Source organism: Aquarana catesbeiana, linkage group LG05 (assembly GCF_042186555.1).
Source record: "Aquarana catesbeiana isolate 2022-GZ linkage group LG05, ASM4218655v1, whole genome shotgun sequence".
NCBI classification, from domain to species: Eukaryota; Metazoa; Chordata; class Amphibia; order Anura; family Ranidae; genus Aquarana; species Aquarana catesbeiana.
Genome location: NC_133328.1, coordinates 224874169 through 224900259, shown reverse-complemented (window position 1 = coordinate 224900259; position 26091 = coordinate 224874169).

The window sequence follows — 26091 nt, the reverse complement described above, 5'->3', positions numbered from 1 at the left end:
TTCTGAGGCTGAGATGCTGAGAGCGGCTCCCCTTGCGGCTGAGCACAGTATACCTCTGAAGTTGGCACAGAGGGTATAATGCTCAAAGAAGCACGTGTTGCCAGCAGAATGTACAGGACTTGAACAGATGACCACTTGCAGGCAACTTTAGAAGGTGCTGGAAGCAGTCCTTAAGGAGTGTGGACAGGATATAGGGCGTAGGGTATCCAGAGAAGTCGGCAAAGGCCTGGCCGAGGATTCAACACCAGTGATCATTCACTGGTAAGTAGACTGGTGTAGGAAATAGCAAAGTCTCTAAAGCAGGCCAGGGACACACACAAGTAGCAGACGTATTCAGGTAGAAACAAGTCCTTTAAACAGGCCAAGGTCATACACAGGAAAGCAGGCAGGGTAGGCAGAAGAGTAGTCCTTAGAGTAAGCCGGGTCAGAGCTAGGAGAAGATTAAGGTAAGCCAAGGAACAATCTGGGTCACAGCGAGACAACAGAAAACAGCTGAAGGTTCAGGAACTCAGGGAGAGCTGAAGACAATCCAGCAACTTGGGACAGACAGAGGCAGCCTTATATAGGCCAGCAGGGGGAACCATCTGTCACATGATGCGCCTATGGTGCCCATTTCTTCTACTGGCAAGATTGCCAGTACTTCCACGGCCTATTCCCTGACACTTCCTGTATATCCTCTGCACTTCTCTCCTGCACATGCTGTGTGCTGTCATAACCTTCACACCCCTGTGCTGCATATGCTGCCTGCTGTCACACCCTCTGCACATCTTCTACATATACTACCCACTAAGACACCTTTTTAGCATTGTTTGTTATGTCCCCAAACATTTCAGTTCTGGAAAGGCACACTTTTGCTAGTAGACTTTAAAATCTGATGATATGAAATTGCATGTAGCCTTTTTTAAAGCCACGATGCAAAATTAAATCCTGATAGGAAACCACACAGTATTTGAAGATCATGAACAGATCTAAACCGTGTGACTAATCTCCAGTGGTTGTAACTACTCCTCATGGAGGCAGCTATGGAAACCTTGCTAATTATTGCCGTGATAAACTCTGAATTGCACTTTAGGGGATTGGAAAATAAGCTATTAAGTGTAGCTTTTGCCCTGGTTTTCTTTGGCTAGATACAATGTGCAGTGTCCAGGGAGCAATCATTTTTAATCTTAAAAGGAGATTATTTTTACCATTGAACTGTACCAAAGCATAAAGCTTGTATACCTTAGATTTTTTTTCTACCATGTCTTATTACTTACTACCTACAGATTTTCATGTTACTATTCTGAGATTTTTCAGTTGTTATTTCCTAGTCATCAAGCTGTCAATGTAATCTGAATATTAACTAAAAGTGTTTTGTACAAAGCTTTAAAATAAGAAAGTGTAAATATTTTTTTTTTTTGTGTTTTCTCTATTTATACAGTATAATATATAATATAACAGTATAAAAATATAACATGACAGTAAGATAATTCCTGGGAATGACATATAGTGACTGCACTAATTACAAATTAAAATACACCTATTTTTTTTTTTTTTTATCAGGGACTATACAATATGTACTTGATGACTCTTGCTGACAGATTTTTCCAATTTCTTTCTTTTTTTTTCTTTTTATAAATTCTTTATTTAGTGTTCAAGGAATCCCACAATATAATATAAAGCAGAATGGAAAGAATATATGACAGCTCCATATGAGCAAGTAAAGTTTTGTACACACTATAAGAAAATTGGGCGAACATTTTCGTCCAAAGAATTTTTCTACGATTTTCATATAGTGTGTACACAACTTTCGACAGCCGATTCCGAATTTTCGTCTGAAAATTCCTGAAGGGACAAACTCCAAAATTGTTCTCATACAGAAACAGAACAAACAATTTTAGCTTAATGTGTACAGTTTTCCTACAAGAAAAAACAGAAAAGAAAGACTGCGCATGATCAAAGATAAACAACAAAAAAACAAACAAAAAAAAGCCTTTGTCGTACGAGAATTTTTGTTCATCGGTTCCGATTAGCTGTGAAACATTGAGAAAAATCGGATGAACGTTTGCCTGATTTTCTTATAGTGTGTACCCCACTTAAGACTGGGCATTACAGAACACAACTAATAATGCAGAACATACACAAACAAAAGGGTGGGGTATGCAGCCCATATAAATGTCGCTGAAAGGTACCAGGAGCTGGGAACATTCATCAATAATGACTCGTACACATGACTGGACTTTATGGCAGAAAGGGTCCAATGAAACCCGTCGGACATTCCGATTGTGTGTGGGCTTCATCGGACCTTTTCTGTCGAAAAATCTGATGGACCTTAGAAATAGAACATGTTTCAAAGCTTTCCGATGGACATGATCCCTATAGAAAAAAATGTTCGTCTGTATACTAGTCCGACTGAAAACAACGCAAGGGCAGCTATTGGCTACTGGCTATTGAACTTCCTTTTCTAGTCCAGTTGTACGTCATCACGTTCGAAACAATCAAACTTTGGTGGGATCGTGTGTAGGCAAGTTCGTTTCATTGGAACTCCGTCGGAACTCCGTCAAAAAGTCCTTCGGAGTCAGTCCGACGAAAAGTCTGCTCGTGTGTACGCGGCATTAGAGTCGCATTCTGAGACCATGTTTAAAGTTTACATTTGCATAATAGATCATACAGCAGGTATAGTACAGAAAAGACTAACCAAAAAGGGTCATAGAGAGCAAAAAGAAAAGGGGGAGGGGGTGGGAATAGGAGAGTGGGATGAAAATAAAAAGAGGGTTAATAAAAGAAAAGAAAACGTTGTCCCTTTTGGACAGTGCCATGCATCAGGTTAGGAGTCCAGACATTTGCCACAAGGGCAAGTCATTATTAAGCAGCAAGTGAGGTCTGATCTCTATAAAATAAATAGGGAGTCCAAAGTTTACAGTAGTTGTCTTCCCTTTCCTTCAAAATCCTTGTGAGGTTCTACATTTCCTGAATCCCCTCAATCCTTGCCTTCCAATGGGCTACAGTCAGGGGGCTTGAGCTTTTCTATAATGCTGGAAAACAAGCCTTTGCAACTGTCCAATCACAGCAGGAGTGGGGCTCTGGCAGCATGCGTGCGCCCCAGGGCCGAAGAAAAAAAATCACATATAGGTATGTGATTTTGCGCTTAAGGGCCGCCCTGCCACAGTATATGTATGTGGGGCGGTCCTTGAGCAGTTAAGTAGGGAATTTTAAAATTTCTTATTAGACAAAGGAGTATCGTTAAGGAGGTAAGCAGCTGGGTTTTTGTTACAGGACACTCCTGTAAGGGCCCCAACTTTCTTTCTAATTAGAGTAGCATATTGAGGCCACCACAGGAAAACAACACACAGATTTTGACTTTCTACTCCTTTTGGCAGTAGATGACAAAAAGGTGTTGAAAGAGGACATTTTGTACTTTCTACTTTTTGCTCCATATAGATGGGCTAAAACAATCTTAAAGTAAGCGCTAAAATAGCAAACACAAAGGAAAGGTTTTATTATGATAAGCGTACCAGTGCCTGAAATATGTCTTTGTTCAGCTATGAGAAAAACATATCTTTTTTTTATTAGCAAGGGATATTTTTTTCAATGATATTCTAAACTTGGGTTTATTATTTGTGGCACAAGATCTACCAGATTGTTGGATATCTGAAAGTAGACTCTTGCAGTTATGTAACACTTCTTTGCCTTCCTCTATATTCTTTGAGCGTAGGCAAGTAATATTATTAACCTTTTGATCCATCCTGTTCTAGCTACAGAAAAATCAATAGGCAAGTAAGAAGTCTAGACTTTGCAAATAATGGCATAACCGTAGACCTAAAGAGATGTACAGTAGATGTGGATTTTTCTGTCCTCTTAGCAAAAATGAAAGAAATTCTATAAACACTATTGTATCAAACAAATATAATGTTCAAACCAGTTAAACACTGCACTTAAAATGCTAAGTTCACCTTAAACTGCTGTTTGCTTCTATCCCGTACACAGAGGCCATCCTACCGTCTCTTCATAGAAGAAAACATGGAGTTGTTGCCGAGTGAGTGCAGCCACTCATAACATTGTTTATTTTATTTTCATGCCTTTTCCAGTCAAATTGACATTTATGTCATTGTTGTTAGCAGCTCCATTTTCCTGCTTCTTCTTTTCACACTATTAAAAGAAAACAAAACATTTAAAACTGACCTAATCAGTATAGGCATGCACAAAACATCATTGATCACAAGGATCACAATCTTTCTTTCTTTCAAGGTTGAAAAATTATTTTGGATTACTTTTAGAGAAGACAAATCTACCTAATAGGGACACAGTAGCAATATTAAATTCTGATTCTTCTTTAATCCATTCAACATTCAATAAAATAAATTTTGGCTTGGGGGGGGGGGTAGCCAACAGAGGAGAGGAGCGCTCCACAGCCTAATACATTGCAGAACAGCGACGTGGAGCAGAGAAACTATACCAGCCCAGCCAAGTTACAGAACTGCCTGAACACCCACTGAACCACATGGGGAAAAGATAAACCAGAGAGGGGCCATATAAATATACTGACTTTTCACCAGCCAGCGCCCCCAGCCTCTCAAAAATGGCGCTGTGACTAGAAAAACTTTTGTTTCGATTCATTATTGAAATGATTTAGTTTAGTTAAATTTGTTACATTTGTTTAATTTGTTTTCGAAAATTCAGTTAGCTTGATTTCGTTTATTCATTTTCAAAATGCGATTTGAATTTTCCAAATTCTGGCAAATTGAATTCAATTTGACCGAATTTAGAAAATTTGAATCAGCGTTTGAATTTTAATTTATTCTATTTTAATTCGATTTGGAATTTCTGAAGATTCAGAATTGGAATATTCTTTCTATTTTGTATTATTCTATTCTGTTATATTCTATTGTGTTTCTATTCTATTCTTTTTCTATTCTATTATTTTATTTTTTATTCTAATCCATTCTGTTCAAATTCTAATTTATTCTATTTAAAATTAGAATTTCAGAAGATGGTTATATTCTTTCTATTTTATTCTATTCTATTTTTTCTATTCTAATCTTTTATTTTCTATTCTATTCTATTCTATTCTTTTCTATTCAAATCTTTTTTATTCGATTATCTTCTGTTCTAATCTAATCTATTATATTCAAATGTATTCTATTCAAAATTTGAATTTCAGTAGACGTTTATATTCTTTCTTATTTATTATGTTCTGTTCTATTCTATTGTTTTTGCTATTCTGTTCTAATCTATTCTATTCTAAATTTGAATTTTGGAGGATAGTTACATTCTTTCTATTTTCTTCTATTGTATTGTTTTTTTCTATTCTTTTTTTCTATTCCTTATTTTTTATACATTTTTATTCTATTCTATTTCATTATAATCTATTCTATTCTTTTCTATTCTATTACTATATTTTCTATTCTATTTTACCATATTATATTCTGTTTTATTCTCTTCTATGTAGACAAATGTTTACCTGTCAGTGTTTCTCACCCTAGATGAAGAAAAAGCATTGACTTGCTGGGTTTTGTTCTCTCTGCTATATCAGCTCTCTACACTACCTCCACCACTAATATATATATACTTCAAATAATATTACCAATGGTACTCTTCAAGCCTATCTGCTCTCTCCCCTGATTTTTTGTCTATTACTGGAGCCCCAGAAGGAAGCCCTTAGATCAAACCTTTTAATTACTGGAACAGATGTAGTTAGTTACTCACGCAAAATCAGCTTGTTTGTTGATGACGATGTTGAGTGAAGTGCAAACTGTACTGGAATGTTTTGGCAATGTATCATACTATAAATTAAATGTATTAAAATCTTTTATTCTCCAGAAAGGTATAGACCACAATACCTTGCTTGCTTTAAAAGGAGGTACACTTTCCAATTTTGGCATAGTTCTCTCCTCTCCCCCTTGTACCACCTCTGACGCTAATTACCCCACCCTTATAAATATTATCAAGAGGGATCTATCTCATATAGAGAAATTCAAACTCACATGGATTGGTCGTATTTCTGCTTTAAAAATGCTGCTTCTCTCAAAAATGTTATATTATTTCGGAACCATTTCAATATACTTACACTCCAGCTGTTTCCAAAAGGTTAATGGTCTTTTTAAATGCTTTATTTGGTAGGACAAAATGGCTAAAATACCATTCTCCACATTAACCAAACATAAATCCATAGGGGGGTGAGTTTCCCTTTGCTGCATAATTATTATCATGCAATTATTATCATACAGTACTTTTAGACCAAATGAAAGTATGGTTTGTAGAATTTCTAGATAAGTTGCGTATCTATAGAAAGAGCTGTGGTTAACAATAGGGATCTAACCTCCTTACCATTAGCCAAAGCTACAGCTCTTAAAGTGGTTCTAAAGGCAGACTTTACAGAGGAAATGATCTCTTTGTTTCTCAACCCTGCAAAGGATGAGAAAATAATAAATATATTAGTAAAAGCAGCACACTTTACACATATTACACATAGGCACACATTTAACCCCTTGATCACCCTAGATGTTAACCCCTTCTCATCCAGTGTCATTAGTACAATGACAGTGTATGGTATTATAACTGATCAATGTATTAATGTCACTCGTGATGTCAGTGGCAGTTAGTTAGTTCCACCCAGCGTCAGTTAGTGTCAGATTTCCCACCGCACTAGCGCAGTCCCATTTTTATAAGTTGCTCATCACCGCCATTAGTAGTATTAAAAAAATTCAGTATCTATACTATAGTTTGTAGGCACTATAATGTTCACGCAAACCAGTCAGTATAGACTTATTGGGATTTTTTATCGAAGACATGTAGCAGAATACATTTTGGCCAAAATTCATGAAGAAATTAGATTTTTTAGAATTTTTTATTGGATATGTTTTGTAGCAGAAAGTAAAAGATATTGGGGTTTTTTTTTCAAGATTTCCTGGGATTTTATTGTCTATATCGAAAAAAATAAAAACCCAGTGGTGATCAAATACCACCTAAAGAAAGCTCTATTTGAGTGAAAAAAATAATATACATTTTGTTTGGGTATAGCGTTGCATGACCATGCAATTACCAGTTAAAGTAGCACAGTGCTGAATAGCAAAAAATGCCCTGGTCGTGAAGGGGGTAAAATCTTCTGGAGTTCAAGTGGTTGAACTGTTCTGCCCTGATTTTCCTACATTGTAGGCCTCTTTACAGTTATAGGAGTCTGTTTTGCAACATACCTCTAAACATGGGCGTAGGATAAGGGGTTGCAGGGGTTGCAATCGCAACCCCACCCCTAGCTCCAGGGGGCCTCTGCAGCCTCCCTGTCATATCATGTCCTCCACAAAATCCAGCTCCGATCTGCCCTATGGCCCCACAGCCATGCTCCAGTACTGGGCTTCTACTTTGTCTTCCACAATCCATACCCCTCTGTTCCCATTGGCTGGGGAGAAGCTGTGAGCCATTTCCTGAATGGAGAGGAGCATGAGGTGAGAACAGCCCAGGATGGGGAAGTGTCTGTGCTGTGTGCTGGCAACATGGAATGGTAACCAAGCTCAGCGAGGCAAGAGGAGGAGAGTGCTGTCCTGTAGCCACGATGAGACTGATGTCACTGGTGAGGTATGACACTGTCACCTAGTCACCAGCTTGGATTATCTGTACCCCCCACCCGGGGATGTCTACTTACCCCACTTCCCTGACAACTGGGGAAAAGACACACACCTCCGGGAGGTGACCTTCCCAACACCTGCAAACACTGACAGAGAAACCTTTTGAAATTGCTAAAACAAATCCCTTAACACCTCCTCGGGGGGCCCCTAAAGGGCTGCAGGCTCCAGACTTTGCATCACATGGCTTTGCCCTCCCAGATCTAAGTGGCCCCCTGACCACCCCCTCCACCCTGCATGCTATACCCGACTACTGAGCTCCTTTCCCATTACAGCACTCTTTACTTTTCCTCCTCCGCAGGGCTGAAATCACATTCCTTTACAACACAGCCAGTTAGCCATGATCTGCACAGGGTGCATCTGCCTACTGCAACTACACTGCCATTCCGACCAGAAAATTTCACGGGTCAGAAGGGCAACATAAAAGTCAAATGGGGGGAAAACACTGCGCTAGAATCAAAAATGAAAAATGTGCAAAAAGCTGCTAACACTCTAATGCCGCGTACAAACTAGCGGACTTCTCATCAGACTGAACTCTGAAGGACTTTTCAACGGAGTTCCGACGAAACGGACTTGCCTACATACGATCCCACCAAAGTCCGATCATTTCGAACGTGATGACGTACGACCGAACTGGTAAAGGAAGTTCAATAGCTAGTAGCCAATAGCTGCTCTTGCATCATTTTCGGCCCGTCGGGGTAGCATACAGACGAACGTTTTTTTCAATAGGAATCAAGTCCGTTGGAAAGATTTGAAACATGTTCTATTTCTAAGGTCCGTCAGATTTTTCGACATAAAAGGTCCGATGAAGCCCACACATAATCGGAATGTCCGACGGATTTGTTCCATCACACCTTTTCTGACGGAAAGTCAAACAAAGTCAAACAGGAATGGTGTAAAAATAGTGGAGCACTATAAATGTAGTGCAAATGCCAATGCATATGCTCAAAACACAATGTTGAGTGACTGTACACTTTGACAATGCAACAATGAAAGGAAGTGCAAATGCCAATACATATGCTCAAAACACAAAATTAAGTGACTGCACCTGGATCTCATAAGAGACAGAGGGGAGACATTTGACAGATTGGAGCATTCCATTGTTTTCTTTCCACACCTTTATGTGACATGAGACTTGGACCTTCCTGTCGAATGTGGGACTCCTTTCCAGTAGCCGATACCGTTGCAGCTGTTCCAGATAAGGGGAGATGTGGTTTGAGATCCGGCACCCCCATTCCATCTCAGGACAGCCATCCATCTGGATCTCTAAGCTTGTTTGATTCGGTGCTACCAGCATCCGAATCCACCAGTTTCGTTAAGAGTATTTTATCTCTCTACATTTCAAGATTTCCATGTGGATGAATTACATACCAGAATCACATATCAGAAGACTTCTTCACATATATTGGATTTCACTTTTCACTATAATGTGGGACTTTTACCTTTGACTTTATTTACACCCACATCAACGAGGGGCGTCACTTATTATTTTTATTTTTTATATTTTATTTTCTATTTTGCTTTCATTATTCCTTTGACACGTTGTAGTGCTACATATTTACACCACTTTATCCTTGAATATTTGTCATATTTTTATGTAGCAGCTTTGTTTTTTCTCTTATTGGTTTAGCGCAGCTATATTTTTTTTTTTAATGTTAGATGGCAGGCTAGTAAAATTTTCGGCGGACAACGATCTGTTGTCAGATTTTTCTATCGTGTGTACACAAGTCCGTCACACAAAAGACCAAAGTACAAACACACATGCTTGGAATCAATGCTCATCAAACACGACATTAGCAGAAGGTGCCCAAAGGGTGGCACTCAAGAGCTGAAATTCCACGTAGTACGTCACTACACTTGTGTTTGTTGGACGACAATTGCGTACCGTTTGTATGCAAGACAAGTTCCTGGCACACGCCCTTCAGACAAAAGTCTGACGTTTTGTTGGCCAACAATCTGATCGTGTGTACGAGGCTTTAGAAGAAATCACTGATGCAACTGGACACCTCCTTATCAACTTACAAATACCTTATACCATCTCTCCAAGTACACCCCTGGACTCAACAGGGCTTTTAGACTGTTAAAAACCTCCCACTTGATAAAATGAGAGAAACAACACTCCATATTTAGCAAATATGTAATTTCCATTTTAAATATCCTCTGTATCACCTCCCTCTTGACTTTACTGGTAGTATTTTAATACACATCCTATGATAAAGGGCAGTATATCTTGGTTTTATGACTACTTCTAGTATGATGTGGACTTTGTTAAAACCTCTCCTATGCTAAATTGTGAGAGAGATCTGAAGAAAGCATTTTTACCTTTAGAGTGGAAACATTCTGTCTGCTCTAGCTTTAAGGCCACTCACTTTGTGAACCACTGGAAGATTGCTCTCAAGATTCTTCCTAGAAGCTACTAGCATCTTAGAAATTATCAACCATTTTTCCTGATGCCTCGCCACTCTGTTGGTGTCAATGTGGCAGTGCAGGGAACTTACTTGATATCCTATGGGATTGTAAAAGTGTTAGGAGCTTTTGGAATGCAGTGTTCTTCCTTATGACTAAAGTTACAGGCATACTGGTTTCCCCTTCCCCACACTTAGCTTTACTGAATTTAACCATTGAAAAAAAATTTCAGTGCAATTTAGTACTGTAATATCTGACAAATTGATAGTAGCATGCCTAACTATTACCAAAAACTGTAAGGTAACTATGGCCCCTAACCTTTCAGAAGTTGTATAAAGAGGCAATGCTCAGTATCTCTGTTTTAAGCTAAAAGAATATTGTGTAGTTCACCTAAAAGATTATCTTTACCTTTGTATTTATTTGAACAAGTGTGATCATCTTTGATTCTGAAGATGTCTGATCCTCATTTCAGTTTGCTGAATTTGTCCCAAGGCAGTCTAATGAACTGTAATGAATTTTTCAACTAACATAGATTGCTTTTCATAAGAAACCAACTCAAGTAGGCCATGTTTTTCTCTGAGGGGTGAAGCCTATTTTAAGATTTTATGTAGTTCGTACCTACCACAGGTGAAAAAAAGGAGAACAGATTATTAAATATCCATCATTTCAGTTCTATATTGTGGCATTTCTTACACAGGCTCATCACCTTGACTTACTAATCTAGGTGCACTTGTTGGGCCCTGACATACAAGATTAAAGAATTTCTTTACCCTAGCAGTGCCTAATAAAAAATCAATTTACTGATGCAACTCCATAATACTTTTTCCCACCAGGTGAAAGGTGGTTGGGCGGAAGGTCTGCAGTAAACAGTAAACAAACACAGTTTTGAGAAGTCCTGTGACAGAAAAAAATAAAAATGTCCCACGATGCACATCTATTGTCATCCAGTGATATAGTTTCACATCAATCACGCTGCCACTGATCCACCAACACGATCTCCCCCCAACCACTGCTCATCCACTTCTTACAGCTCCAGTGGATGGCAGCTGATATAAATAAAGGGAAAGCACTTCAATGAGGTTTGGAGTCGGCAAATTAACTTTACACGTGTTCACGGAACTGTGCTGGAATTTCAGGCGTATTCGACTCATTGCTAGTGACCAACTTTTAGCTGACATGCAATACTAATCAAGAATGATGAAAAAAAGGCAAGAAGCGCCAATCTGAGTGCAGTATCATTAAAAACTTTAATAGGGTTATATAAAAGAACAACAGCCAAATGGCTACTCACAAAACTGGGGTTAATAAAAGCAAGGACAAATGGTGGGTCCAGGGACGTCCTCCTCAGATGTTGAAAAAGTGCATGGTGCAGGTTCAAGTGGAGGCGCTCTCAGCGTTGTTATGTGCGGGTGGTCCGAGGGGTCCCTGCTGGGTGCTGGGCTGCAATAGCGATGGAAGTGTCCGCAAGGAGAGCCGGCATCTAAACGGACATTAGGAGCCAGAGCCAGAGCCGTAGCAGTAGACCGGAACTGGATGAAGACAGGCGTGGAGCGCAAACACTGATCCAGGAGCCAAACAGCGGAAGTGACGCGTGGACGTGTTAGATGACGCGTTTCAATGCTTCCGCATTTTCTTCAGATCTAATAGGCTGATACAACAAGTGTCCTTTATATGGGAGCTGTGGAATCAGTTACTAAGCAACAAATGAAAACGAACACAACATACTGAGTGCAATGGAAATGAGATAAAGGGATTGAGTTCAAAAACACCAGGAGAGTGTAAAAATAAAATATAAGAGAATAGAAGAAAGAAAAGGAAATAAAGGGATATTTAAATAAAAAAGGGAATAAAGAAAAGAAAAAAAGAAAATTGACCAGTTTCTACAGCCATTGGCCCAGTCCCTCCCTTCTTACATTAAAGATGGCACCCATCTGATAGATGTTTTACACCCCTACAGATGGGAGTCTTCTTATCTGTGGGTCTCCTTGGACGTCTGTTCACTCTATACCTCCATACCTCACCAAGTAGGTCTCCAAGCCATCTCTCATTATCTTCACTCCAACCCCCTTCTCAACCTCTCCCAGATTGAATTTATTATTTCTGCCACCAAGTTCTGTTTAGAACATAATTATTTTACTTTTGATGGCCAATTTTATCTACAGTAACAGGGGACAGCTATGGGCGCTAATTTCGCGCCTAGCTATGCTAACCTGACCATGGGACTGTGGGAGACCAGGTGTGTCTGGGAAAATAACCCCTTCTCTGCACACCTGGTCTTCTACGGTCGTTACATAGATGATATTATTATCATCTGGGACGGTCCCCCTAGTTCCGTACAAGACTTCATTGCCCACTGTAATAACAACTCTTTTGGTTTATCGTTTACATCGACCATGGATTCAGAATCGATACGCTTTCTAGATTTAGAACTGTTCCATGAAAATGACCAGATTGTTACCAAAAACTTCAAACAAACCCACAGCTGGAAATTCTTTTTTACATTTTTCCAGTTGTCATCACCCTAGGTGGGTGAACAACATACCCAAGAGCCAGTTCCATCAGCTGAGGAGAAATTGCACTAGACTAGAAGATTACAGTTCCCAATGCACCACTCTTTCTAAAAAATTCACAGACAAAGGTTATCCCTCCAGTACCATCAATGAAGCTGCCTCCTTCTATCTGACTGACACTTTACCTAACCCCAAGGCTCAGAAAACAGAACCTACCACTAGATTTATCACTCAGTTCCATTCTAGTCACAAAAGAATGGAACGGATCATTAAAAAACATTGGTCGATTCTAGCTCAAGATCCTCACCTAGCACCTTCCTTACCCATTGTTCCTCAGTTTGCTTACCGGAGGGCCCCCAATGTAAAGACCAAGATTGCCCCCAGTAAAATCCCAGTTCTGAAAAAATCATCTATATCCAAACAACTTACCCTCATTAAATTAGTGGGCATGTACCGGTGTAAGAAAGCATTATGTCTCACCTGTTCCCATGTCACATATGGTAAGAAAACTTTCAATACCAATGGGAACCAATATACTCTAAAATCATTTTTCAATTGCTCCACCACCTATGTCATATACTGTATCTCCTGTCCCTGTGGGCTGTTGTATGTAGGCAGAACTATCAGGACCCTACGTGCCAGGTTTGGGGAACACAGAAGAGCAGTACAGGCTAATAATCCCCTATACAGTACTGCTCGGCATTTCACCACTCATCACCAACAAAATATTGCAGAGTTAAATGTGTGGGTCATAGAATCTATATCAGACCATTTTACCCCTGCCGAAAGAGATCAATACAGTTATTTAGTTCAGTATGCCCCGGGCCTAGGGTCTAATAATCTTTATGTAGGGTCATATCCCTTTCTCTCTTTTATATTCATCATTCCACCTAATCTCTTTTGTTTTTTCCCTTCCCTCAGGACTCTCCCTACTGTACCCCATTTTATTTTTCCTTTCATTTCGGTTATACCCTTACAGTTTATAGCCATATTTTCCTTTGTTACCTTTTGGCTTAACTTCTCCCATACCATTTGAATGTATTAATATTATTATTGTGTCCATGCATGTGTACGCATGTGCATGGGGGTGTGTACATATATGTATACATTTAGGTTCACTTACGTGTGTTCCAATAATTTTTTAGGTGTTCTCAGAATTCTCAAAAAAATGTTTTTTAAGGTCACCAGATCCATCCGTTTGCATGCGTATATGGATGCCTCTTTTTGTTGTTGTATTTATTTATATATACGTCTCTTACATTTGTATGTTTGTGACAACAATAGCCAATATATATGTTTCAATCTACAACTCCCTTCTATACCCCTCTTTAGTTTTATCATTTATTAATATGCATTTCCACTTGTATTCTTATTTTTATTTTTATTTTTACTTTTATTTTTATCATTTTTATTTTTCTATCGATTTATTGATATTTTTCTTAATAATAATTTTTTTCTTAATTTTTTCTTGTATATATTTATATATTTTTCTTTTTCTTTTTTCTTTTTCTTTTTCTTTTTCCTTTTTTATATACATATATTTTTTATATATTTTTTAATATTAATTTTTAATATTTTTGAATATTATTTATATATATTCATATATGTTTCATATATATATTTTTTTTATATATACACTTTTTCATATATATACTTTTTCATATATATATTTTCTCCTTTTTTTATTATTATTTTTTTTATTATTATTTTTCGATATATATATATATATTTTTTTTTTTTTTTCCAATTTTTTTTCTTTTTTTCTTTTCTTTTTTCCCTTTTTTATTTAAATATCCCTTTATTTCCTTTTCTTTCTTCTATTCTCTTATATTTTATTTTTATCTCATTTCCATTGCACTCAGTATGTTGTGTTCGTTTTCATTTGTTGCTTAGTAACTGATTCCACAGCTCCCATATAAAGGACACTTGTTGTATCAGCCTATTAGATCTGAAGAAAATGCGGAAGCATTGAAACGCGTCATCTGACACGTCCACACGTCACTTCCGCTGTTTGGCTTCTGGATCAGTGTTTGCGCTCCATGCCTGTCTTCATCCGGTTCCGGTCTACTGCTACGGCTCTGGCTCTGGCTCCTAATGTCCGTTTAGATGCCGGCTCTCCTTGCGGACACTTCCATCGCTATTGCAGCCCAGCACCCAGCAGGGACCCCTCGGACCACCCGCACATCACAATGCTGAGAGCGCCTCCACTTGAACCTGCACCATGCACTTTTTCAACATCTGAGGAGGACGTCCCTGGACCCACCATTTGTCCTTGCTTTTATTAACCCCAGTTTTGTGAGTAGCCATTTGGCTGTTGTTCTTTTATATAACCCTATTAAAGTTTTTAATGATACTGCACTCAGATTGGCGCTTCTTGCCTTTTTTTCACATTATCTTTTCAGAGTTGTCTGCTTCCACTCTCAAGTGAGCTGCCGCTGGTGCTTAGTATCAGATTCCTGTGATTTACATATTGTCAGTGACTATCATTTTATACACATATATATTTTTCATTGACTATTATCCCCTGGACAGTTTTGCAGAGTCCCCATATATATTTTTTTTTCATTTCTGATCTTGCTTATTTAGGTCACATTCCCCCTTTTTATTCTGGACTCTTTTCATGAATGTGAATTACTTCATTTTAGCTTGTTTGTATGTTCTTGCGCCATTTATCCTTTTTTGTCTAATCAAGAATGATGAATGATGGATGATCTTCCTCTTGAATTATTCCACCTTTGGTTAACTAAAAACGTTTGGAGCTTCTCCTTTGTTACAGAAATCAAGTTTAAAAAAAAAAAAAACATCTCTTGGATGTAGGCAAATTAAGGATAAGATTTTCCAATGATTCTGCTAGCATCCTTGGAATAGACCATCTCTGCCTCTCCATCACTGGCTACATTCGAGAACATCTCCACTTTGTCTAACTTCAGTGGCTTCTTATAAATAAAATCTTAAAAGTGCCCAAACCCCTCCAAAAACTGACAGGCTGCACTCTGGATATGTCACCTCAGTAAGAACTTCTTTGTAACAACTTGCTAGCTGTCATATCATCTGCTGTGGATGCCACTTCGCTCTAAAGCATTTCGCCCAAAAACTGCCTTAATTGTAGAAACTTTATACAGTGGGGACGGAAAGTATTCAGACCCCCTTAAATTTTTCACTCTTTGTTATTTTGCAGCCATTTGCTAAAATCATTTAAGTTCATTTTTTTCCTCATTAATGTACACACAGCACCCCATATTGACAGAAAAACACAGAATTGTTGACATTTTTGCAGATTTATTAAAAAAGAAAAACTGAAATATCACATGATCCTAAGTATTCAGACCCTTTGCTCAGTATTTAGTAGAAGCACCCTTTTGATCTAATACAGCCATGAGTCTTTTTGGGAAAGATGTTTTTCACACCTGGATTTGGGCATCCTCTGCCATTCCTCCTTGCAGATCCTCTCCAGTTCTGTCAGGTTGGATGGTAAACGTTGGTGGACAGCCATTTTTAGGTCTATCCAGAGATGCTCAACTGGGTTTAAGTCAGGGCTCTGGCTGGGCCATTCAAGAACAGTCACTGAGTTGTTGTGAAGCCAGTTCATTTTTTTAGCTGTGTGCTTAGGGTCATTGTCTTGTTGGAAGGTAAACCTTCGTCCCAATCTGAGGTCCTGACCACTCTGAAGAAGGTTTTCGTCCAGGATATCCCTGTACTTGGCCGCATTCATCTTTCCCTCGATTGCAAACAGTCGTTCAGTCCCTGCAGCTGAAAAACACCCCCACAGCATGATGCTGCCACCACCATGCTTCACTTTTGGGACTGTATTGGACAGATAATGAGCAGTGCCTGGTTTTCGCCACACATACCGCTTAGAATTAAGGCCAAAAATTTCTATCTTGGTCTCATCAGACCAGAGAATCTTATTTCTCATCATCTTGGAGTCCTTCAGGTGTTTTTGGCCACTCTGCCATAAAGCCCCGACTGGTGGAGGGCTGCAGTGATGGTTGACTTTCTACAACTTTCTCTTATCTCCCGACTGCATCTCTGGAGCTCAGTCACAGTGATCTTTGGGTTTTTCTTTACCTCTCTTACCAAGGCTCTTCTCCCCCGATAGCTCAGTTTGGCCAGACGGCCAGCTCTAGGAAGGGTTTTGGTCATCCCAAACATCTTCCATTTAAGGATTATGGAGGCCACTGTGCTCTTATGAACCTTAAGTGCAGCAGAAATTTTTTTGTAACCTTGGCCAGATCTGTGCCTTGCCACAATTCTGTCTCTGAGCTCTTCAGGCAGTTCCTTTGACCTCATGATTCTCATTTGCTCTGACATGCACTGTGAGCTGTAAGGTCTTATATAGACAGGTGTGTGGCTTTCCTAATGAAGTCCAATCAGTATAATCAAACACAGCTGGACTCAAATGAAGGCGTAGAACCATCTCAAGTGATCAGAAGAAATGAACAGCACCTGAGTTAAATATATTAGTGTCACAGCAAAGGGTCTGAATACTTAGGACCATGTGATATTTCAGTTTTTCTTTTTTACTAAATCTGCAAAAATGTCAACAATTCTGTGTTTTTCTGTCAATATGGGGTGCTGTGTGTACATTAATGAGGAAAAAATGAAATGAACTTAAATGATTTTAGCAAATGGCTGCAATATAACAAAGAGTGAAAAATTTAAGGGGGTCTGAATACTTTCCATCCCCACTGTAAGTGCTCATTTTACTAACAGTTACTGAACTATGACAGTGTTCATTCATAATGTTACAAAATGTCAATTTTTTTTAAACTGCTAATACAAATATTCATTTTACATTTTTTTATATAAAAAATACCAACCTTTCAGTTGTGGATACAGTTTGGCTGCTTTTAAGATGCATTAAATGTATTCAAATTCATTAATTATTGCGATTTGAAGAATATTATGGAAACAGATTGCTTTATGTGGATTTCCTTTCTGTTCAATATTTTTTATTGACGAATTTCATATACTGTAAATAGCTCTTGGGAGAAGTAGCATTACAAGGTTACAATGCATTGGGTTAGCTTCTGCAATATTTTGCTTAAAGCCCATCTCTGGAGAAAGAAAAGCGCTCCCTTGCAGTGGGGCTTCCCCTTGCTCACACTGCAAGGGTTAAATGCTTGTTTAGGTCCATAGCCCTGCAGTGGACATGAGGATGCCAAGCAACAGTCTACTGCCAGAGTGTAGGGAAGTAGTGCAGATCCCTGGCTGCCAAGAGAACAAAGGTTCAAGTAAGTAAAAGTGCTTTTAGCAGACCATAGCCCCGCAGTGGACATGAGTATGCCGAGCAACAATCTATTGCAGGGCTATGGGCTCTGCATTGGTCTTGATGACATCAGAGGACATCAGACAGCTGGAGTGTAGGGCAGAAGAACCTGCAAGGTCATACAATCTGGAGGGAACTATTGTGAGTGAAGGATTAGTTAAGTTAAATGGAATTTTGCAGCGCCCTAGACCTAAACCTGCATTTAATTATTTTCAGTGCAGGGGCAGCCCCACTGCAAGGGATCTTTTTTTTGTTCCCCAACTTCAGCTTTAAGTATAGTTACAATTAAGAAATGTATTGCATTGATTAGTTTGTGGCAATAGGAAGAGCAAAGGTGTGAAGCAGGATGAGAAAATAGGGAAGGGGTTAAGGGTATAGAGGTTTTGCACCCGGGGGAGCAATCTGTAGGGGTAGGGTCCATGGAAGAGCATCACTGGTAAAATCAGAGGCAGGGCTCAAGGTCAAAGTCTAGAGGTATATAATGTTGAATCCATGGGGATCACACTTCTCAAAGTAAGGCATTCTGTAGTTCAGTATAGCAGTCATTTTATCTTTGGCCATCATGTAACCCTAGAATTGACTTCAAGTAGATTCAAGCTATTAGATCGTCATGCTTTCATTATTGTTTATTTGGTTGCAGTAAAAATGAACAACATTAGCTTAAATTGAGAATGCATGATCCCCTCTGTTTTAAGGAATAGTGCTTCCATGGGATCCTCAGTGAGATGGACTTGGAATAACGTGTTGAGCATCCAATGATGGGGCAGCCATTATTTCATCTGCGCTATAAACTAGCAAATATATAGATCGAAAAATTAGGTGTATACACACATTGAATAAAGTTTAGAACAAACTAAAAATGACCATAGATATGGATTACACAATATAAATATGCAGTGTTGATCTGCAAAAACAGTTGGGTAAAACAAAATTAATAAACCTAATTGTCAAAAAATAAATAAGCAATGACTGGTAATGAAAACAGTAATGATTCCACAGGACCTAAATTGAGTATAGAGAAAAACTTAAACACAACAGTCCATAGTATAAATTTGTGAAGAAAAATATGTGAAAAACCACCACCAAAGGTCTATGGAGGTTAAGCGTAATAACTGATGGGAATACGACTCCCAGGTTCACAAGTGAATAGATAGTTAACTTCCAGGATCTGATAGGTAAGTTGATACTGAGGGAACCACAGGTGAACAGAAGGTCTAAATCGGTGCCGGGGCCATCACCAGGAACATCAAAAGGCTTACCGGAAGATAATGACTTGAGATGACATACGTCATACAAGTCCCAAAAGGCTTGTTGACCACCCGGTCTAAACAATGTAACTTGTCAGATGTCGTCAGCATACAGTGGGAAGGGAGGGTGACATCACAGCTTTCACATGTGGAAGCTGTGATGTCACCCTCCCTTCCCACTGTATGCTGACGACATCTGACAAGTTACATATTCACTTATTATTTCATCTGCCACTGGGCAAATATAGAGCGTTTTTGATTCCTTGTTGCTAGAACTTTTAGGCAATCCAAAATAAAGTTATACATCAACTCAATTCTTTAGCAGATTAGGCAATATTCATTATACTCAAATTAAGAAATATATTGATTATATGTGTTCATTAGAAGGCTAAACAATAAAAGCTAGAAAGCATTATCACATACTCATAATGATGTAATGTGTACCCATTACTTTTAGTGTGTATGTAGTCATACATTTGTTATAGGTAACACATAACATATCTATGTTGTCAAGCGTAATAACAGTACATTTGATTCTACTCAGACATCCTAAAATGGTATCGCAATCCTAGCCATGATACAGGGGACTAGAGAAACTGCTTACAAAAAGATGATCTTTTTATTTAGGTTGCAATAGAGATCAAATTTAAGCAGAATTGCTGAGGCAGAAATGTTTAGAGAAATTACAATACAGGATGACTATAATGCTGGTAACTGTCCTCAATGAAATTAAATAAATTATTTAGAGCAAGAGTTGAATGAACAGCAATATAACAAAGGCCACACAAAATCATGTTAGTGAAGCATAAAAATAATAATAAAAATATCACCTGGTAACCGACAGTGCCAAATATAAACATTAGTCTGTGGTTGTCTCATGTAACATCCTTTGAGGACCAGACAGAGACGAGTTAGCTATCAAAATTAAACTCCTCTGTAGACTGATATTCAAGGTATCTACAAAATGGGAAGCTACAAAGAATGGGACTTTGAGGGCACATGGGTAGTAATACTACGAAAAAGTAGAAGTTTTATTTTATATTTTATTGGCTAAAAATTACAAAATTATACATTTTACTCTAAAAGCAATATGTCATACATATAGCAGCAATGTTGCGAACATATCAAGTGGATATTTCCTTGCATCTACCATCTCTAACTCTTATATATAATGTGTACATTCTAGTATTCAGTTATATAGAGGAGAGAAACAGATCCAGAAAGCAACATCTTGGCATGCTCAGAAAAGTCAGTAACCCAATCAGTGGCATAACTAGAACATTCAGGGCCCCATTGCAAGAAACCATGAAGGGCCCCCCTGACCCAGGGCCTGGGCCCTTCCCTCTGAGCCTGGTGGCAAAATGCTTAACCCATTCGCAAGTGCAACTTTTGTAACCTTGGTAGTTCTCGGGCTGTGGTGTGTAAGTAGATCTGTGATGTGTCACCTTTCAGTCAGAGAAAGAGATTAAGGAGACAGCCCTCAATTTCCATCTCTGCAGCCTCTGTTGCACCGAATGAGTGGACATGAATGGTCCTGTACAAAGCGTCCCATTCATTCACAAACTGAATCATAGTAAACACTGTTTACTAAGTTTTAGTTATGAATGGACAGAGTCAGGGATCAGTACGGATCATTGACTTTCCATCGATAAAAGAAAGGGGCCAGTAAATGACATATTTACCGACCCCTTCCCCATTCTCCATCCTGACAGGGAGGGGAGGACCTGGCAGTGCTGTGGGGGATGAAGGAGGGGGGACAGGGGAGAGCACATGGGAGGCAGCAGAAAGAACCTGGATAGGAGAAGCGGCGAGGGGTGGCTGCATATAGAAGAATTGATCTTTCCATTTTCCTCCTGCAGCTGCTGAATGCTTGTAGGAGGGAAAGGAGGAGAAGCATTCAGCGGCTGCATGGGGAAAATGGAGAGATTGGATCTTCTATAAGCAGATGTCCCAGCCATCTCTCAAATCCAGGTGTACTGATCACTGGCTTTACATTCAGAAAAGGAAGGGGCCAATAAAAATGACATATTTACCGACCTATTCCCAACTCTCCATCCTGACAGGGAGGAGAGAACCTGGCAGTGCTGTGGGGGATGAAGGGAGGAGGAGAGAGCACACAGGAAGCAGCAGAAAAAAGCTGGATAGGAGGAGCGGCGGGGGCAGCTACAGATAGAGGAATTGATCTCTCCATTTTCCTCCTGCAGCAGCTGACTGCTTGTGGGAAGGAGAGGAGGTGAAGCAGGCATTTAGCAGCTGCATGAGGAAAATGGAGAGATCGGTTAGTCTATATGCAGCCGTCCCCACTGCCTCTCTTATCCAGGCGTGCAGGGGGCCGAACAGGCCTCCTGCAGCATGGGGCCGAGTTGCAATGGTGACCACAGTGACCCCTTTAGGTACATCCCTGAACTCAACACACAAAGAAGGCAAACAATAAAATATTCATGCTCTAGAAAGGCCAATGATGGAGTAGAAAAATGAAGAAAAAAAAAGACTCTGAGGGACACACTTATCAATACAGAAACTTGCTGTTTTTGACATAAATTTGCCATTTATGACAAATTTTTCTGTCCATTGTATTTATAATTTAGTTTTCCCCGGCAAAATGAATGTTTCGAGCCTGGTATTTGAGGACCTTTTATGTACATTGTATTGCATATAGTCTCAAAGTCTTAGCCATTGTGATCAAATTTTCCAGGAGTTCTCTGTATTTGTTAAACTTGAAAAAGCAAATTCGAAAAGACCCTAACATTTCAATTCAGCAGAATGAATCCGACGTATAAAGAGTGTAGCCTTGAACATTTTGAGAGAAAATCTGAAAAAAATAGACTATTAGGTATACAGTGTTTATCATAAATTTAATGAGAAATTCAATGGGATGAGCATTTTCTGACCAGATTTACCTTCTGACCAGATTTACTCTTGGCATGTCGAATGTCCAGCAAATCTTTTTTTTGCCCTGTCTGCAAGAATCTTTGGATACATTTTTATTTTTAAACATGAGTTATTTCATTCATCTCTTGACAATTGCTTTCCTTGGTGCTGAAACTGTATTAGTTTCAGCAATATGGACAGCAATTGCAAAAACATTTTTTTAACCCGCCCATGCAAGCATGCAGGCTGGTACCCCCATAGCGAGGGAGGGACAAGGATTCAGCCCCTTGTTATCTGGATAGTACCTCACATACTGTATGTTTCAACATTGGGGGATTCTTTGAGAGGGGTTACCCCCCAAAAAAGTTATCACCCTCCCTGTGCACTGGTGCTAAGTGTAGACTGGCACTGGACTCTTTGGGATCCTTAGTGCCTAGGGTTAGGTACTGGCAAAGGGAGCTTTAATACCACCTACATTCCCCCATAGGGGGTAATTAGGTGGTTGCCCCTCCCTTTCCCCATAGGGGGCAATTAGGTGATTGCCTTCCCTTATAAACCAATTTTAGGGGAAAATCTTGATAAGGGTTTTTTTTTGATAACCAGTAAATAAGATAGCTCATAGAGTTGGGAGACCCTTATCTTAGACTTTATCTCCAAAGGCACCTAATGGAACATTTGATTGACACGGAATAACAAGAGTACCCCCTATTGCATACACATTCCACTACTTAAAGTGGTTTTGTCTCTGTACATCAAATTTTAAAACAAGTTCCTTTGGGACTCATTTACACTTGCTTCGGCTTCAACAAGGCTTTGGACAGGCTTTTTTAAAGCTCTCTGAACACTAGTCAAAGGTCCTGTCACTAAATAAAATGGTTAGCTTACAGTCCTGTTTACACCTTTTTTTCTTTGCTTTGCTTCAATTATACCCCATGTAGCTTCAGTGGTGCTTCAAAGCGTCTTCAAAGCCTCCATAAAAGTTTATGGCAAAGCCCCACGAAGCCTCTTCGAAGCCCCACGAAGCCCCACTGAAGCCCATCGAAGCTCCACCAAAGCCCCATCGAAGCCTCATCAAAGCCTCATCGAAGCACCAAGCAAAAGCAGGTGTAAACAGGACTGTAAGCTAACCATTTAATTTAGTGACAGAAGCTTTGACTGGCGTTCAGAAAGCTTTAACAAAGCGTGTCCGAAGCCATATTTTGAAGCAAGTGTAAACTAGCTCTTAAAGTGTACGTTCAGCTTTGTAAAAAAAAAAAAATCTACCCAAGGTGATCTATATACATTGCCTGATATTTCACATTTTTTTTTGCAGATTAATTTCTTTTCCTGAGCATCTCTTTAGAAGAAGACAGACCTTTAGGCAATATCACACCCCAAATGAATCTACCATTCCAGAGGATGCCCACAAAGTTAACTTGCATTTCAGGGTAGACTTCAGAGAAAAGTATCCTGGAGGAAATGACATTACTGGGTCCCTTTGCCTCTAGGTTGCCATTTTGCAAAGAAGCAACATTTTAATTATGTTTGCTGTTTTAGAAAATCACAGGGGTGTAGATGTGTACTGTAATTCATAATAACATTAAACTACAAAATGGTCTGTGTAGCAATTATATTGGTTATATTTATTTCAATATATTCAATTTTTTAATTATTTTTAAGTTTTGATTAAAAATATATTTTTTATTTATATGCTATAGGGGTTTATTTATCAACAATTCACTAAGCAGTTTGCCCAGTCAATATTTAATTGGCATTCAGCCAAGAGAGATTGAAATGGATTCACACTGTAATTTACACTGAACATTCCACAGTCATGTTCAGCCTATTACAACAGGATAAATGCCCAGCAGGTGATTGCAGCTGACGATAAATAGCTGTTGAATCTCTGTGTATGTTATCAGTGAAGAATTGAATTTAGCCCATAGGAAAATCTGCTTGCAAAAGCTTTCCGTGGTGCTGAAACTGTGTTTTCAGACAGTTAACTTCAATGTGTCTTTTTTAATGTAAAACATAAAACAACAGCCTACCACCCCCTCTTGGTCAGGTTTTGGTAACAAAGGTAATCTGCAATTTAGACACAAAGAAAAATCATTGCAGGTCAGATGGATGCCAAATCAATAATGAAATTCAGAGACCAGCTCAAGGTCAGATATTGTGGCTCACAGAGGTGAAGCTGAAAAACCATTCAGTACCAAGCCTAGGTAGGACATAACTTTAAATAGCCAATTTGGCACCGATTTCAGTGGTGCACTAATATATTTTAATTAAAAAAAAACATAAAAAATTAACCATGGAAGTGTCGAACATGTGTTTTAATACAGGTTCAGCACTTCCATAGTTATTTTTATTTTTTAAATTAGAACAAAATTGAAAAAACATTTGGTACTAGCCCACCACTGGCAATGGTGTCAAATAGGCTATTTAAAGCTGTCCACATTGTCTCCCTCTCCTATTTAAAGCTTTCCTTGTCAATGCAGAGAGCTTGGAAGAATGGCTGGGAATCATTCCTCTCCACTGTTATTTGTATGTCTAACAAGTGTCATAAACTCTGGATAGCTTCACCCTATCCTGACAGATTAATGCCCAGGCCCCTGGAGTAAATGCCATTACTGATTGAGCAGCAGTCCTTTGTAACATAGTGCAAACAATTTGAGTTTTTGTAATTAGAATGTAATGACCTTTACAAGACCTTTGGGTAAACGTTTTACTCACCACCACCAACTTTGCAATTGATGCATCCTTTGTAGAGGAATGAGTCCCAGCCAACCACTTTGAAAGTGTATATCTTTTGTCACAGGAACCTAGGAAGTGAGTTCACATATGAGCAAATGGCATTGGATTTCCCAGGGGACAAAGTCTAACCACCAGCCATTTTTCACCAGAGCTCTTGATGGTGGAGATGAGTTTCAGTGCATGCTGGTGCCATCTGGGAAACAGGCTATGAGCAGGAGGCAGACAAGCAAAAACCAAAGGAAGAGCCAAGGTCAGTACATGTGAAGTCAATCAGAAGCAAGAAGCACTAGGAAGGAGCTCAGACGCAAACTGGAAAGTTGCTTGGGCACCGACTGCTGGAAGGAACCACCCATAATAGTCGAACGCCAGCTGAGAATCCAGGAAGTACTGTGGACACAAGAGGCAGTCTGACAGCATGGGAACAAAGATGGTAAGTGACATCTTTCCTTTAATGAAATGTATTTTAACAGCTGTAACAACAATAGATATTTCAAGTCACACTGAAAAACCAGGAGTCACTTAAAACCTGCTTACCACTGAATGTGACTTGGGGGGATAATTTCTGTCCTACAACTTTAAAAAGCAGCCACTGCATGTGTATACCCCTGTGTAACTACCTTTGCAGCTTGGGGGGAAGGGGTGTAAAAACCACCTGCTTTTACCACCTTTTACCACCCCCCAAACCAGAAATATAAACTAGGCCTTAGGAAATAATATTTTAGAAATAACTGTCCCAGCTTTTCGTGAACACCCCTCTCCCCCCACTTGCCTACTCCCCCTCCCCCTGCTGGCTGTGGGACAGAAGCAGCTCTGTGTGGAATCTCCCTTGCTCCTGCACCCCCCCTCCCAGCAGCAGTGTTTGAGCCAATCTGTGGTGAGCCTGTAAGAAGCAAAAGATGATGCAGCCGTCGATGACACTAGAACATGTAGTCCACAAGTGCAATGAAGGCTGATTGAGCTGTGGACTTTACTACCCAGGATTCCCTGCTCACAGAGAGGTGAAGAGAGCAGTCTTTTCTTGGGAAATTCTGGAGAGATCAGGATCTTTTGTCAGGGGAAAGCAGAGCATACAGACCTGGCCATTTGGATTTGTCAATGCCTAACAGAGAGAATACTACAGTGGAGAAAGAGCAGCACAGGAGCTAGAGCGTGCAGACCTGCTGCTGTGTCCTGAGCACCAAGAAAACAGAGAGGCTGACCCATAGTGAGTGGCTGTGCCTTGGGACCAAAGCTGGGGAGACCCATGCCATGTGTGCCTACATCAGTGGGGACCCCATTAGGAGGACCTGTTAATAAGGACTGAGACTTCTGGGACCGCTGATTGCCAAGTGTATGGAATCAGACCTGCTATATGCCAGGAGTAGTGAGCAGAACTGCAAAGCATAATCACTCCCTGTACACAGTTGAGGCAATAGAGACTGTTCTTTACTTAGTATCCCATCAGTCATCCATTGTGC